Genomic DNA, 14,144 nt, shown 5'->3' with positions numbered 1-14,144 from the left:
ACCCCCATCCCCCCCCCCCCGCGCGCCCCCTGCGGCAGCACAACCAGCTAAACGACACTCCGCACCCGCTAGGCGAAATGCCGGGTAGCTGGAAGCCCAGGCAAGCGTCCTCCTCACAGACGGCCGAGCACTCACAGTCGGTTAAGCGGCCCTCCTCATGACCAGCTCTCCACACGACTGTTAATGTGTAGGACCGATACTCTTAGTTCACAAAAGCTACAAATAAACTCTATGCACTTGCACAACATCAGCCATTAATGTGACCCCACATATACTAAGTTTCCTAATAGTGTATAGGACTCATTCTAGTCACTGTATAAATATTATTCTTAATAGCAACAACACACTACATGTCTTGTCAGTTCCTGTCACTGCGCTAGTTTACCTACAAGGTTGAACCCAGCTAATGCACAACTCTTTCCACTACTAGCTACCGATCTAAACTGGACAAGAGTAAACAAGCAAGCGGAGAGAAATACACATATATGTATCAAGCATAAAATCATCAAAAATATTTGAACATAAATAAATAACTCATCACATGAACAAAATCATAGTTAAAGAATACTTTAGATTAACCATAATAATGTAGGGCAGCTCATATGGCTATTGTATTGAACACCAAAGTGGAGAGATTACATCTTGGTTACTGCCATGAACCCATAATTCAGGGGTTAGACTACTCACCACTCATTTTAGAGTGCGAGAATCGATGTCGCTGAAGATCGAGACGAATTTTGCCCCTCCGACAGAGTACTAGATCAGGGTTGAAAATGAAGATCGCCTCAGATCGTGAGGTAGCGGCCGTGAAAAAATGCATGATAAACTAACAAAGGGCTTTTGATACGTCTCCAACGTATCTATAATTTTTGATTGCTCCATGCTATATTATCTACTGTTTTGGACATTATTGGGCTATATTATCCACTTTTATATTATTTTTGGGACTAACCTATTAACCGGAGGCCCACCCCAGAATTGCTGTTTTTTACCTGTTTTAGGGTTTCGAAGAAAAGGAATATCAAACAGAGTCCAAACGGAATGAAACCTTCGGGAACGTGATTTTCTCAACGAACAAGACCAGAGAGACTTGGACCGTACGTCAAGAAAACAAACAAGACGCCACGAGGTAGGGGGCGCGCCTGCCTACCCCAAGCGCGCCCTCCACCCTCGTGGGCCCCCTGTTGCTCCACCGACGTACTCCTTCCTCCTATATATACCTACGTACCCCCAAACAATCAGATACAGAGCCAAAACCCTAATTACACCGCCGCAACTTTCTGTATCCACGAGATCCCATCTTGGGGCATGTTCCGGAGCTCCGCCGGAGGGGGCATCGATCACGAAGGGCTTCTACATCAACACCATAGCCTCTCCAATGAAGTGTGAGTAATTTACCTCAGACCTATGGGTCCATAGTTAGTAGCTAGATGGCTTCTTCTCTCTTTTTGGATCTCAATACAATGTTCTCCCCCTATCTTGTGGAGAACTATTCGATGTAATCTTCTTTTTGCGGTGTGTTTGTTGAGACCGATGAATTGTGGGTTTATGATCAAGTCTATCTATGAATAATATTTGAATCTTCTCTGAATTCTTTTATGTATGATTGGTTATCTTTGCAAGTCTCTTCGAATTATCGGTTTGGTTTGGCCTACTAGATTGATCTTTCTTGCAATGGGAGAAGTGCTTAGTTTTGGGTTCAATCTTGCGGTGTCCTTTCCCAGTGATAGTAGGGGCAGCAAGGCACATATTGTATTGTTGCCATCGAGGATAACAAGATGGGGTTTTCTTCATATTGCATGAGTCTATCCCTCTACATCATGTCATCTTGCTTAAGGTGTTACTCTGTTTTTAACTTAATACTCTAGATGCATGCTGGATAGCGGTCGATGAGTGGAGTAATAGTAGTAGATGCAGGCAGGAGTCGGTCTACTTGTCTCTGACGTGATGCCCATATACATGATCATACCTAGATATTCTCATAACTATGCTCAATTCTGTTAATTGCTCAACAGTAATTTGTTCACCCACCGTAGAATACATATGCTCTTGAGAGAAGCCACTAGTGAAACCTATGGCCCCGGGGTCTATCTTTATCATATTGATCTCCTACTACTTAGTTATTTCCTTTGCCATTTACTTTGCCTTTATTTTACTTTGCATCTTTATCATAAAAATACCAAAAATATTATCTTGTCATATCTATCAGATCTCACTCTCGTAAGTGGCCTTATAGGGACTGACAACCCCTATTTTCGTTAGTTGCGAGGATTTATTTGTTTTGTGCAGGTGCGAGGGACTCGCGCGTAGCCTCCTACTGGATTGATACCTTGGTTCTCAAAAACTGAGGGAAATACTTACGCTACTTTGCTGCATCATCCCTTCCTCTTCGGGGAAAACCAACGGAGTGCTCAAGAGGTAGCAAGAAGGATTTCTGGCACCGTTGCCGGGGAGGTCTACGCAAAAGTCAACATACCAGGTACCCATTGTTGGGGAACGTAGTAATTTCAAAAAAAATTCTATGCACACACAAGATCATGGTGATGCATAGCAATGAGAGGAGTGTTGTCCACGTACCCTCGTAGACAGAAAGCGAAAGCGTTAGCACAACGCGGTTGATGTAGTCATACGTCTTCACGATCCGACCGATCAAGTACCGAATGCACGGCACCTCCGAGTTCTGCACACGTTCAACTCGATGACGTCCCTCGAACTCCGATCCAGCCGAGTGTTGAGGGAGAGTTTCGTCATCACGACAGCGTGGTGACGATGATGATGTTATACCGACGCAGGGCTTCGCCAAAGCACCGCTACGATATGACCGAGGTGGATTATGGTGGAGGGGGCACCGCACACGGCTAAGAGATCAAGAGATCAATTGTTGTGTCTTTGGGGTGCCCTCTGCCCCCATATATAAAGGAGTGGAGGAGGGGGAGGGCCGTCCCTCTCCATGGCGCGCCCTAAGGGAGTCCTACTCCCACCGGGAGTAGGATTCCCCCTTTCCTAGTAGAACTAGGAGCCCTTCCATGTAGTAGGAGTAGGAAGGAAGGAAAGGGAAGGGAAAAGGAGAAGGAAGGAAGGGGGCGCCCCCCCCTCCCTAGTCCAATTCGGACCAGCCCATGGGGAGGGGTGCGGCCACCCTTTGAGGCCTTTCTCTCCTTTCCCGTATGGCCCATTAAGGCCCAATACAAATTCCCGTAACTCCCCCGTACTCCCGAAAATACCTGAATCACTCGGAACCTTCCCGATGTCCGAATATAGTCGTCCAATATATTGATCTTTACGTCTCGACCATTTCGAGACTCCTCGTCATGTCCCCGATCTCCTCCGGGACTACGAACTCCTTCGGTACATCAAAACACATAAACTCATAATATAACCGTCATCGAACTTTAAGCGTGCGGACCCTACGGGTTCGAGAACTATGTAGACATGACCGAGACACGTCTCCGGTCAATAACCAATAGCGGAACCTGGATGCTCATATTGGCTCCTACATATTCTACGAAGATCTTTATCGGTCAAACCGCATAACAACATACGTTGTTCCCTTTGTCATCGGTATGTTACTTGCCCGAGATTCGATCGTCGGTATCTCAATACCTAGTTCAATCTCGTTACCGGCAAGTCTCTTTACTCATTCCATAACACATCATCCCGATCCCGCAACTAACTCATTAGTTGAAATGCTTGCAAGGCTTATAGTGATGTGCATTACCGAGTGGGCCCAAAGATACCTCTCTGACAATCGGAGTGACAAATCCTAATCTCGAAATACGCCAACCCAACAAGTACCTTCGGAGACACCTGTAGAGCACCTTTATAATCATCCAGTTACGTTGTGACGTTTGGTAGCACACAAAGTGTTCCTCCGGTAAACGGGAGTTGCATAATCTCATAGTCATAGGAACATGTATAAGTCATGAAGAAAGCAATAGCAACAACCTAAAAGATCAAGTGCTATGCTAACGGAATGGGTCAAGTCAATCACATTATTATCTAATGATGTGATCCCGTTAATCAAATGACAACTCATGTCTATGGCTAGGAAACTTAACCATCTTTGATTCAATGAGCTAGTCAAGTAGAGGCATACTAGTGACATACTGTTTGTCTATGTATTCACACATGTATTATGTTTCCGGTTAATACAATTCTAGCATGAATAATAAACATTTATCATGATATAAGGAAATAAATAATAACTTTATTATTGCCTCTAGGGCATATTTCCTTCACCCATCACATACCCTTATCTCCCGCATTACATTATTTGCCATTTGCCTCTCGTTTTCCTCTCCCCCACTTCACCCTTGCCATTTTATTTGCCCTCTCTCTCTCTATTTGCCTCTTTTGGTCCGCTTGCTTTTTGTTTGCTTGTGTGTTAGTTTGTTTGCTTGTCGTTATGACTAGTCCTTTACCTTCTGCCTCTATGTCTGAAATTGGGGAAACTATTGTCGATAATAATTCTGATGCTCCTACTAACGAACCCACTATCTCACATACAAAAAGAATCTGTGTTGGTAGTGGTAATATTATTGGAAAACGAGTTATTCAAGATTTCTTTACTTGTGCCGGTGCTTTACCTTCTATGGGTAGTTCTATCCTTCATAGAACTAGTAGTCTTGCGGACGCTATTGCCATGCTTGTAGTTGAACTTGAAAGACAATTCATGCACATGCATCCTTCCATACAAAGGATTTTTCTAGAATTTTCTAATATTGAGCATTCTTCTGTTAAGCGTCCCGCTACTATCTTTTTGGCCCATGAGTTTAGATTCATAATAAAAGAGGCCAAAGAAATCTTTGCACATTATAGGGTGGACGCTTGTCGTTCTCCCATAGAGGCTATCCTCTTTGATTAATAAGAAATAATGCGTTTTCAATCTCTAGACTATGTTGCTTTCATTCAAAATCTTAGAAAAAAGGTTCCTACCAATGTTTTAGTTGACAAAATCTCAGAACTTAATGATGATTTGGCTATTCGAAATAATGAACTAGGATATTCTCTTGAATATAGGCTCACAAAGTTCTATCAAAAGAAAGCTTATAATGATGAATTGGTTGTGCAATATGAAGGACCAAAGGAGGAACCTATACCTCCCAAGGTTGATCTTGGGGACTTTTGTCCCATTAAATTTAGCCCTTTTGATTACTTTTGCTTGCCTCAAAGAAAACTTGCCGCCGAACGTAGAGAATATGAGATGAGTTTTAATAATCTATCTTACTATTATGGCAATACCTAGATCTATTCTTGCTTGTTATGCCTAGCTAGGGGCGTTAAACGATAGCGCTTGTTGGGAGGCAACCCAATTTTATTTTTATTCCCTGCTTTTTGATCCTGTTTAGTAATAAATAATTTATCTAGACTCTGTTTTGGTTGTGTTTTTTGTGTTTAATTAGTGTTTGTGCCAAGTAGAACCGTTGGGAAGACTTGGGGAAAGTCTTGTTGAACTTGCTGAAAAAAACAGAAACTTTAGCGCTCACGAGAACTACTGCCATTTTTATTTGGAAAGTGCTATTTAGTTAATTCTTTTTGAAGATGATTAATAGATAAATTCATCACGTCCAGAAATTTATTATAGAATTTTTGGGGTTCCAGATCTTGCGCTGGCTACAGATTACTACAGACTGTTCTGTTTTTGACAGATTCTGTTTTTCGTGTGTTGTTTGCTTATTTTGATGAATCTATGGCTAGTAAGATAGTTTATAAACCATAGAGAAGTTGGAATACAGTAGTTATAACACCAATATAAATAAAGAATGAGTTCATTACAGTACCTTGAAGTGGTCTTTTATTTTCTTTCGCTAACGGAGCTCACGAGATTTTCTACTTTAAGTTTTGTGTTGTGAAGTTTTCAAGTTTTAGGTAAGGATTTGATGGATTATGGAACAAGGAGTGGAAAGAGACTAAGCTTGGGGATGCCCATGGCACCCCCAAGATAATCTAAGGACACCTAAAAGCCAAAGCTTGGGGATGCCCCGGAAGGCATCCCCTCTTTCGTCTACTTCTATCGGTAACTTTACTTGGAGCTATATTTTTATTCGCCACATGATATGTGTTTTGCTTGGAGCGTCTTGTATTATTTGAGTCTTTGTTTGTTAGTTTACCACAATCATCCTTGCTGTACACACCTTTTGAGAGAGCCATTCATGATTTGGAATTTGTTAGAATACTCTATGTGCTTCGCTTATATCTTTTGAGTTATATAATTTTGCTCTAGTACTTCACTTATATCTTTTAGAGCACGGTGGTGGATTTGTTTTATAAAAATTATTGATATCTCATGCTTCACTTAGATTATTTTGAGAGTCTTAATAGCATGGTAATTTGCTTAAAATCCTAATATGCTTGGTATACAAGATTAATAAAAAAATTCTCTTATGAGTGTGTTGAATACTATGATAAGTTTGATACTTGATAATTGTTTTGATATATGGAGATGGTGATATTAAAGTCATGCTAGTTGAGTAGTTGTGAATTTGAGAAATACTTGTGTTGAAGCTTGTGATTCCCGTAGCATGCACGTATGGTGAACCGTTATGTGATGAAGTCAGAGCATGTTTTATTTTTTGATTGTCTTCCTTATGAGTGGCGGCCGGGGACGAGCGATGGTCTTTTCCTACCAATCTATCCCCCTAGGAGCATGCGCGTAATACTTTGCTTTGATAACTTGTAGATTTTTGCAATAATTATATGAGTTCTTTATGACAAATGTTGAGTCCATGGATTATACGCACTCTCACCCTTCCACCTTTGCTAGCCTCTCTAATATTGCGCACCTTTCGCCGTATCATACACCCACCATATACCTTCCTCAAAACAGCCACCATACCTACCTATTATGGCATTTCCATAGCCATTCCGAGATATATTGCCATGCAACTTTCCACCGTTCCGTTATCAAGTTGTAATTGTTGAGTTGTAAGAAAAATAAAAGTGTGATGATCATCATTATTAGAGCATTGTCCCAGTGAGGAAAGGATGATGGAGACTATGATTCCCCCACAAGTCGGGATGAGGCTCCGGACGGAAATAAATAAATAAAAGAGGCCAAAGAATCCCAAATAAAAAAAGAGAAAGAAAAGAGGCCATAAAAAAGAGAGAAAAGGTCCAAATAAAAAAATGAGAGAAAAAGAGAGAAGGGACAATGTTACTATCCTTTTACCACACTTGTGCTTCATAGTAGCACCATGATCTTCATAGTAGAGAGTCTCTCATGTTTTCACTTTCATATACTAGTGGGAATCTTTCATTCTAGAACTTGGCTTGTATATTCCAATGATGGGCTTCCTCAAATTATCCTAGGTCTTCATGAGCAAGAAATTTGGATGCACACCCACTTAGTTTCTTTTTGAGCTTTCATATACTTATAGCTCTAGTGCATTTATTGCATGGCAATCCCTACTCACTCACATTGATATCTATTGATGGGCATCTCCATAGCTCGTTGATACGCCTAGTTGATGTGAGACTATCTTCTCCCTTTTTGTCTTCTCCACAACCATCACTCTATTCCACCTATAGTGCTATATCCATGGCTCACGCTCATGTATTGCGTGAAGATTGAAAAAGTTTTGAGAATGTCAAAAGTATGAAACAATTGCTTGGCTTGTCATCGGGGTTGTGCATGATTTATATATTTTGTGTGGTGAAGATGGAGCATAACCAGACTATATGATTTTGTAGGGATAACTTTATTTAGCCATGTTATTTTGAGAAGACATAATTCCTTTGTTAGTATACTTGAAGTATTATTATTTTTATGTCAATATTAAAATTTTGTCTTGAATCCTTCAAATCTGAATATTCATGCCACAATTAAGAAGAATTACATTAAAATTATGCCAAGTAGCACTCCGCATCAAAAATTCTGTTTTTATCATTTACCTACTCGAGGACGAGCAGGAATTAAGCTTGGGGATGCTTGATACATCTCCAACGTATCTATAATTTTTGATTGCTCCATGCTATATTATCTACTGTTTTGGACATTATTGGGCTTTATTATCCACTTTTATATTATTTTTGGGACTAACCTATTAACCGGAGGCCCACCCCAGAATTGCTGTTTTTTACCTGTTTTAGGGTTTCGAAGAAAAGGAATATCAAACAGAGTCCAAACGGAATGAAACCTTCGGGAACGTGATTTTCTCAACGAACAAGACCAGAGAGACTTGGACCGTACGTCAAGAAAACAAACAAGAGGCCACGAGGTAGGGGGCGTGCCTGCCTACCCCAAGCGCGCCCTCCACCCTCGTGGGCCCCCTGTTGCTCCACCGACGTACTCCTTCCTCCTATATATACCTACGTACCCCCAAACGATCAGATATGGAGCCAAAACCCTAATTCCACCGCCGCAACTTTCTGTATCCACGAGATCCCATCTTGGGGCCTGTTCCGGAGCTCCGCCGGAGGGGGCATCGATCACGGAGGGCTTCTACATCAACACCATAGCCTCTCCGATGAAGTGTGAGTAGTTTACCTCAGACCTACGGGTCCATAGTTAGTAGCTAGATGGTTTCTTCTCTCTTTTTGGATCTCAATACAATGTTCTCCCCCTCTCTTGTGGAGAACTATTCGATGTAATCTTCTTTTTGCGATGTGTTTGTTGACACCGATGAATTGTGGGTTTATGATCAAGTCTATCTATGAATAATATTTGAATCTTCTCTGAATTCTTTTATGTATGATTGGTTATCTTTGCAAGTCTCTTCGAATTATCAGTTTGGTTTGGCCTACTAGATTGATCTTTCTTGCAATGGGAGAAGTGCTTAGCTTTGGGTTCAATCTTGCGGTGTCCTTTCCCAGTGACAGTAGGGGCAGCAAGGCACGTATTGTATTGTTGCCATCGAAGATAACAAGATGGGGTTTTCTTCATATTGCATGAGTCTATCCCTCTACATCATCTCATCTTGCTTAAGGCGTTACTCTGTTTTTAACATAATACTCTAGATGCATGCTGGATAGCGGTCAATGAGTGGAGTAATAGTAGTAGATGCAGGCATGAGTCGGTCTACTTGTCTCGGACGTGATGCCTATATACATGATCATACCTGCACTACACCACGCACCAGAATTCCCTACTGACGTTTGTTGGGAAAAGGTCACTATTGCCGACCCACAGTCAGCCATGAAAATTTCTAACGGATTGTGGGTCGGGAAAACTCTGTACGGTGACCTGCGGTCGGTCGGGAATGCTACCACGTGTACCGTCCAAGTGTCGGTTGGGAATTCTTTTATGGCCCATGGACCATCGGTCGGTAAATAACCCCGACCAACAGTGCGATGCTATGGGCCTTTGGGGCGCGAACAACCAATTTTTCAGCGCGAATAGCCGGCCCAACCCGCGAACTTTTCTCCGAAAATCAACAGACAGTCACACCGCACACACATCAGCCAAATCCCTAGCTTTCCTTCGTACGCATTCAGCCTCCCACCGCCGCCCGACGCCGATCGGGGCTTCCTCCAATTGATCCCCACCCCGTCCCACCGCCGCCCAACGCCATCGATCTTGCCCCTCCGGCCGTGGTGAAGCACTCCCCGGAGGCGCTGCTGCTCGTGGTGTCCAACCCCGTCGACGTCCTCACCTACCTCGCCTTGAAGCTTCCAGGGTTGTGTTCGAGGTAAGCGGCGTCATCTGCTCTGGTACCAACCTCGATGTCTCCAGGATCTGGTTCCTCATCAACGAGCCCTCCTCCATTCAACGCGCAGGACGTGCAGGTAACTTACTAGGCCCGGATCCATTCATGAATCCATTGGTCTCTTGCTCCCCGGATGAAAATTTCGCAGGTTCATAGAGATACTTTACGAGTATTTGTTTTTTAAGAACTTGTTACTAATCTGTTCGATGGTTTCCAGAAGAAGGGAGCATATGTAACAAGCCATCTAGATACTCTTCATGTTACTGATTTTCTCATAGAAAATTCTTCATTGCCATATATATTTTCTGTTGACATATCATTAAGCATCAGTACTGTATTTTGATTCTTTTTCTCGATTATAGAAGATGTTATTTGTCCAGCCTATACTCATGTTTAATTTCCCCATAGTTTGCTTCCTTATTTTCTTTCCTATGTAATTATTATGTAGCTATTCTACATTCTGCGTAGTACTAATCAGATTCAAGGCAGTAGTTATATCGTTGATTAGTTGTTGCAATTTCTGCTACATATATATGTAGATTTGTGAAAGTATTTCTAAACATGTTACCAGGTTTAATGGAAGAAATCCTACAAATGAAATAAGAATAATGTTAGGTAAGGTGTCGGGGGTGTCCTGCCTCCTCTGTTCAATTTACACTGCTTCCAATGTCCTCGCATAATAAATCTAAATTAAATAAAGTTGATATATTATTATATCTTCTGGACCAAATGATCTCCGTGTTATGAATATTTATCTACAATAGTATGTCCTTAATCAAAATTCCATGTATATTAAATGATGGAAGTAGTAGAATCTTTGTTGCAGTGTTTTATAGTTTCATTTATCAGAGACAATACTGCTTGAAAGTATTCTAATTCCACCGAGGGTGAATGAATTTTAATCAGGAGTGTTGTGCTGCAGGATTCCCAGCCCACCCCAGCATCCCCTTCAACCCCGAACCGGTTTACTGTTGCGCCTCTGCAACCTTACAGGCCGCCACAGTCGATGCAGCAGCTAGCAGCAGGGCCCATTGTCGTACTCGCGCATCCCAGGTTCATCTGCTTGCTGCTGTTTCGGCCATCGCTGAAACCAACCAGGAGTTGGTGACCTCAAAGCACCAAGGTATAATAAGCTTTCTTCTTCATAGGTCATCACTTCCTAATCCTAGTTCAGTTCACTACATAATCCTAGTTCACTTCATAGGTTATCACTTCGTAATCCTAGTTCAGTTCACTTCATTATTCCTTTTATTTTAGTAATGGGGCATCATATTATTAAATATTTTTTGTTCTCTACACAGCGAATGAAAACTAGGTATTTGGAGGTTTTCTTCTCTGCTTTGCATAACTGACATGCAATTTGTTCCATGCCTTTTCTTTTCTGGAAGCAACCAAGATATATCATACATGAGGGTGTTACCCACTATTACTCTCAAGAGAGTCCAGATTAGGACATCAGCTTGTTAGAACTCTATCAATGATGTTGTATTATGACACAGTCTACTAATCAATGATGTTGTATTATCAAGAAATTTGTCGTACTAGTAGCTTATTCCATGATGCAGTCTGCTAATATAGCTTACTGCAAAATATTTTAAACCAGGTTGGTCACAATTGTTAGTTTGTTAATGGCTTCATGTATGCAGCTCAAGCGCCTCTCCTTCATCAGGTAAAATGTCAACCTGAAAATCGTCTAGGAAGCAGGGTACATCCCCAAGAGCCCCAATTGCAGGTGAAGATAATAAAAGACAACTCTGTAACTTTCTAAGCAACACACGAGTAGAAAATTGTTGTATGCAGAAGTGATGCTAGACATGCTTGTGTTTTTTGTGTATATTAATCTGACGGAACTATATGACCCTAATGATGGGTCTTGGATGCACTACTTTAACCTAAAATTTAACCTGAAGAGCATCTTATTTGTGCCCTGTTTCCAGAATATTTTAAATATCTAAATGTTATGACAAATGAAATCAAACCATTTCTTGTACCATTGGTGGTTTAATGTCTCCGTTGTTCCCATTCGAGTGGCCTCATAGTTTTCTGAGCAAGAAATATGATCTGGAGAAGCAAATGCCAAATTCATCTGTTCGGACTGAAGTTGCAAAAGTAACTATAAGTGATCATTTTTTCTGTGCACCAGCTCTCTTCTAGTAGAACACAATCTATACTGCTGGTTTTTCATGTTTGTTTGCAGTTAGACAATTATCACTATATATTTATATAAATGTATATCGATACTTCTTATATTTATATTAAGGACCCCTGGGTTCATAGTTATTGTACACCTTCTACTCAATATTTGACAGAGTAACAAAAGATGGTTGATAAATATGTTGCTCTGAACCTTGGCTTATTAAGTGGCGGAGCTTTGACAGGGCGAACCTGGGAACCCCAGGTCATTTACTTAGAAGATGAGCACTCCACCAGGCTGTTTGTAGTAAACAACTTTGGCGATGCTCACGACAGGCAGTGACGCTATGTGATGGTGTCAAGCGTTGGGTAGGAAAGCAGAACATCATCAACTCTGCCTCACCTCTTCCACTAGTGTTGTCCGATGGTAATTTTACTTGTATCCTTCCTATTGATGTACTGTAGTGTAGTCTGATTCTTTTGATTTTGCTTTTTTATTAGTTTTGATTCATGTTGGGAAAAGTTCTAATTAGCTCATACGATTTTGCACTAAATGGAAAGGTAAAACTATGTGGTTAAGTAGTATTTTGGTACTTTCTCAAAAGAAGGTTGTATTTTGGTAGTACTCTGTTTTGGAGAAGCTTTTATATGTAATTGGTGTTAGAAATGTATTCTGTAAGCAGATAGGATCAATATGCTTAACATGATACAAATTGCAACTTGTGGTCATACTTTGGTATTTCAAAAATAAAACCATATCATTTTGTAGCCCCCTCCCCCCTGAAATTTTGTTCTGATTTTGAAAAATAGGAAACCTAGAGAGGCTGGAGTTTGTGCAATGTAACTGCTAATATGTTCTCTGAGAAGTGTTCCAGAAGCAGATGCAGAATATTAACTCGGGATTTTTACTTGCAGATGTTCAAGCTAGAGGATGTTCTGCAATGAGATGTAGAATGAAGGCTTTGATGTCAAGTACGAGAACGATGCAAGGATGTTGGTGGAAGGCTGTGAGGATGGGTATGTAGTTGCCCACTACAAGGAGCCAAGGCAGATGATGTGCCTCTTAGAAAAATTCCAGTAAACAACACTAGGAATTTTTGCTCTCAGACAATGAACCATAATGTCTCCTCTATTTCATTAGTTACATTAGTTTATAGGAAACTTGGATGGCCATTGGTTCATAACATATGCACTATTTATATGTAAAAATTAATGAATGTGTGTTATAATTGTTTGGTTCTGATATATTATTCTTGGTCGACATGAATGTTACTGTTGTGAATTATGTAACTTGATTGATGTTCTGATGGTAAAGTGAAATGTAGCTATGTGAGGGGAAACAGAAGATTGTCCATCCTCTGGGAAAGGCCCATGAGGCCCAATGGTATGTTGGTTGGGAAAGATTACCCTGTCTGGTAGTCGGTCGGAAAAGGTCCATGGTAGCCTTGTCAGATAGTCGGTCGGGAAAGATTACCCTATCAGATGGTCGGTTGGGCAAAGCCCATGACAGCCCCAACAGACTGTCGGTCGGGAAAGGCCCATGGTAGGCCCAACAGATTGTTGGTCGGGAAAGATACTCCTTGGCCAACAAGCAGTCAGTCGGGAAAGATATGTCGGTCGGGAAAGGGCTTTCCCGTCTGGACTTTCTCCAACAGACCTTGTTGGTCGGCAATACTTTTTCCCGACCGACTGTTTGTTGTTATAACTTGTATTCCCAGCCAACTTGGCTGTCGGGGATGCAGTGTTGTGGTGTAGTGCTAGATACTCTCATAACTATGCTCAATTCTGTCAATTTCTCAACAGCAATTTGTTCACCCACCGTAGAATACTTATGCTCTTGAGAGAAGCCACTAGTGAAACCTATGGCCCCCGGGTCTATCTTTATCATATTGATCTCCTACTACTTAGTTATTTCCTTTGCTATTTACTTTGCCTTTATTTTACTTTGCATCTTTATCATAAAAATACCAAAAAATATTATCTTATCATATCTATCAGATCTCACTCTCGTAAGTGGCCTTATAGGGACTGACAACCCCTATTTGCGTTGGTTGCGAGGATTTATTTGTTTTGTGCAGGTGTGAGGGACTCGCACGTAGCCTCCTACTGGATTGATACCTTGGTTCTCAAAAACTGAGGGAAATATTTACGCTACTTTGCTGCATCATCCCTTCCTCTTCGGGGAAAACCAACACAGTGCTCAAGAGGTAGCAGCTTTTAGGGTATATATAGCCAATGGGCACCAGAGCCACCTTGGTGGGAAGCACCATAGGCCCTAGGCGCCCCACCAAGGCTCCTCTGTCCTATGAACGCCTATGCCCTATGGGCCCCTCCATGCAAAGGGCCCAGGTGCCCTGGTCTTCTTCT

Source organism: Triticum urartu, chromosome 3 (assembly GCF_003073215.2).
Source record: "Triticum urartu cultivar G1812 chromosome 3, Tu2.1, whole genome shotgun sequence".
Lineage (NCBI taxonomy): Eukaryota > Viridiplantae > Streptophyta > Magnoliopsida > Poales > Poaceae > Triticum > Triticum urartu.
The sequence above is the reverse complement of the archived record's forward strand: the minus strand, read 5'-3'. Positions refer to the sequence as shown.